The following is a 4290-nucleotide window of genomic DNA, read 5'->3' on the forward strand; positions in this document are numbered from 1 at the left end:
AGGTATGTAGCAGTATCTGTCAGACAAACAAAACCTTCAAGTTCTGTCTCATCCGTGACTGATTAATTAATTGCACAAACTGGACTAGTAAAAAATGAACGCATTACTGCAAAGCAAAATTCATAAGCAGTTAGAAGAAAAAAAAATCAGTTTAGGCTCCCGTGCTACAAGCTGATAATTCTAATAATTACTCAGAAGAGTCGAGTGACTTCAGTGACAAAAGACGTAAGCAATATCTGCGGCATAGTACAAGCAGTCGCTGCTGGGGAAGCCTCACGCCTGCCGAATACACCCCAGCATTAGTGCCCCTGCTGTTCCCTCCCCACTCACTGTTGAATCCCCAGCCAGGCCAAACGGCAACGCTTTGGTTTTGCGATGTAACCAACTGGAACTAAAATGCAGCCACATTCATTTGCACTCCAGACTGGTGCCCAAATCAAGCTGGTGTGTGCTAGAAAGAATATGAAGGCTTTCAGCTGCAAAACACCCAGGCGCAATGGCTGCGGTTTGAAGTTACTGCAAAATCCAGGCTGTCTTGCCCCTCCGTGTGCCCAGGGCAGAAGCGTCCTGGCATTTGCAGGAGGGCCTTACTCTGCTGCAGGGGAGAGCTTATGTGGCAGAGATCGTAAAGAAAACCCACATCCATACATATGGCTGTCCAAAGAGGAGCTCCTTAGGAGGACAGTGAGTAAGAGAAAAATTATAGCGTGCCAGACAGCAAGGACAGCAAGCAAGAAAACACACAAGCGGAAGAGGTCCTGGGGGGAAAAATGTGGAGCTAAGCAAGGAAAGGAATTAATGTGATAATACATCAACATAAGAGAGAATAAAAAACATATGGAAGAAAAGGGGAATCTAAAGATTAAGCACAAATAGGGAGACATACTGGTTAAAAACGGCAACAAAAATGTGCATAACGTTAAGGTCAATAAAGGTCAGCAAGTCCTTGGCCTGCATTTCCTATCAGAAAATCAGTTCTGGGAGAAGGGGGGTGAAGGCAAGCAAAGGGAGTCTCAAGACAGGAATGGGGAGCACCTGGCTGAGATCTCAACTTTTATAGTGAAAAGCCCATTTGATGTCTTTCAGTTTAAAGTTACAGCCAGCAGCTATCCAGCTCCAGCAGCTCTGCTGATCTGGGGCCTTTTGCAGACTGTAATGTGTTCACTGGAATCGAATCTTCCCTTTAGAAAAATGATGTCTGCAGCCCTTCTGGTTTGCCAAGATATAGCCTTCACTATGTAAATCAGTGCTCTGCTGTCTTGTTGAATCTACAGCCTGAGGTATGAACATCTCCCATTCATCTTAATGGGATGTTAACCTCAAAGCCTCATTGTGACTCTCCGAATGCTAATACTATATTAAACAAGTTGTTTAACATACAAATGCTGGGTTTAAGTCACTCACATTTATACCGGAGAACTGAATCTGACTTTGATTTTGCACCTGACAACCTACAGAGAAGTAGTCTGAACAAAACAAATACCTGAATTTCCGGTCACTGGTCATCTCTGCAAATCAGTTTTATTTTGGTTTAGAGATGCAGGGAGGAGCTTAGGTTTGAATGACTACTGGTTTTCCCTATTTATCATCTCCAGGTAGGTAAGTGAATCTTCTGTCTGCTATCAGAATTTCTATTCCCTCTCCCAAAGCTGGTGTCAGTACTACTTGGGTTTACAAACCTTTCGATTCACTTTTCTGGGCCAGTCTCTGCCTTCTTTATTCATGTCCTCTGCTCTTGAGAAGACCTCAATAAGGACATGGAAGAAAAGAGCTCAGCGATGAGGCACAGTGGGACCATCAGAAGGCACCAAGCGCCCTGTGCTCTCACGTGCAGACTAACCGTGTCCCTGCACGGGCAGAGAGAGATCCGATGCCACAAGGCACGTGCCGGAGCGAGGCAAGCGCTCCCTCTTGCAGTGCGCCTAAGGGATGAAAATTCCAGGTTTCCAGAAGCGGCTGGTGGTTACCAACGCTTCCATTGTTCAGCTCTCAAGAGGAATCACCTGAAAGTTTGGAAAGTGCTAATATCCTCCCTGAAAAACCTTTGAAAGCCTCACAATTAAGTAACCAACTTCTCTGGTCCCAAAGTTCCCCAGTAGCTCTAGGAAATCATAGGTAAGAGCCTTGCCCAGAAGTTGCAGGCAAGCCCCCACACTTTGTCCTTGAATAAAGATTTCAGTACTGGGCTTACTACCAGAAGTAAACACACATCCATCAAAAAATAGATCAAAAGACAAATGGAACTGCCTGCTCAGATAAAGCCCTTTTCAAAAAGTTTCAAGGGGGAGGGGAGGGCCATGTGAGAGGATTTAAAGAAATGTCTGTTGAAAGATAAAATAAGCAAGATACTGTGATGAAGAAAGCGAACAATGAAACAGAATCCAGTACAGACAGATCAAGTGAAAGAAAACCGTATTACTATTTACAGTAAAGATCGCTCGTCTAATATGTATAATTAGAAATTCACACACAAAGATAAAAGTGACCAGTGAATGCTGCTGTAATCAAAAATAATACAGCATTGTATATATTTTTTAAAAATCTAACACTTTCCAAAAATAGGAATAATGGGGCTCATTAATAGAGTCTTCATCTGAACTAAACAAGTTCCCTTTATTCACATCGTAATGTTTGCTAGCCTGCCAAAAGAAATCCTCACGATAAGTCGTCACAGTGCAGCCCCCCCACCCCACACATCTGTGTCTAGCTGAAGTTTAGCTGCAGACAGGACAATGATACCCAAAGAAACCCATTCACATTTCAAAGACTTCCATTTTCGCATGAGCTTGTGTTGCTTGGGCTATATCTGAAAATACAGCACAGCACCTGGGTTTTTCTCTTTGTGCAAAACAATGGCTCACAACGCTTCTGCACTCAGTGCGCACACATATCTTTGGCTGAAATACAAATGTTCAGTGAATATGTGGGACGACACACTACAGTGGAATATCTTGAAGTGCGAGGAGCAGTGAGAGGAGGTATTCACATTTCAGCAAAATTTGGAAGGCTTAAAATACCTGCTTAGGAAAGTGTCTTTTTTTTTTCTTTAAAAAGCAAACAAACAAACAAACCAACCCAAAACCAAACCCAAAAATAAAACAGAAAAACCCAGCTTCCAGCAATGGAAGCAAGTTCTTTTCTCTTGGTTATAATGTTATGATTTGCATGCTAGTTTCCCAAGCAGACTCACAGTCAGAGATGGTTGCTATTTTGAACTTGGAATTGGTTAGAGAATCAGACTTCTATGCAGGTGACAAGTGAGAGGGTTTGTACCTGGCCAGAGTCCCCGGAGACTCACCAAAAATTCAGCTGTGAAAGCCAGCAAGTCTACAAAAAGGGGCCTGATCAGGTTGCATCTATATTATCATAACACCAGAAAATTACAACTTAGTATGTTATTTACTACTATTCCCAAATCTGATAGTATATTGACAGTACCTTGTCCTTAATAAGGTACTCCCAAGGGCATTCATGACTGCTGATATTGCACCATTCAATCTCTACAGAGTGAAATTATTCTGGAAAGGCCATAACCTACTGAGCTGGATTGTTTCTGGTCTCTCTGGACTGTAAGCCTACCAGAAACAGTGTGATCTGGAAGCCTGTCTCTGAGCAACCACCAGCTCTTTCTGCGGTGTTACAAGGGACAATAAATATTGTTACATTGCCCTAGATTTATCCTTATTATGTCTCTTAGGTGCCATTTTATGCCAAATGGAAAAAACACTCACTGAGAAAAAGGATGGACAACAAAGACGAGAGATAAAATACCTAGTCTATGGATTTTAGTTTGACTTTACCCCCTACGCAGGGTTTGCAGGGTTTTCTTTAACAGAAGCAGCCAAGTGTTCTGCAGATTCATGTGTGGGGCAAAGAGAGATGTCAGTGCTCAGCACCGCTGAACAGCTAACTTAAGAAGCTAGTTCAAGTCCTACAGGTTTAATATCGCACACTTACTACCAAAAAAAAGTGTCAATAAGTCTCTTCTTCTTCTTCTTCTTCTTCTTCTTCTTCTTCTTCTTCTTCTTCTTCTTCTTCTTCTTAAGACAGTACTAATTTTAAACTAAACTTTTTTTCTATTCCCCCCAAGTGGTAATTAATAATTGCATAATTAGTGCAAAACAAAGGCAAACATAAGACAGGAACTGAAATCCAAAACCCTCCAAATATTAAATTTATATATTATTTGTCTCTTGTTAAATATACACTACACCGCAGGCAGTCTCTCTCATTATTGTTATTCACAAGCAGCTACCCCAACAAATATTCACCGAATTCACACCTTAAAAA

Source organism: Mycteria americana, chromosome 6 (genome assembly GCF_035582795.1).
Source record: "Mycteria americana isolate JAX WOST 10 ecotype Jacksonville Zoo and Gardens chromosome 6, USCA_MyAme_1.0, whole genome shotgun sequence".
Classification (NCBI taxonomy): domain Eukaryota; kingdom Metazoa; phylum Chordata; class Aves; order Ciconiiformes; family Ciconiidae; genus Mycteria; species Mycteria americana.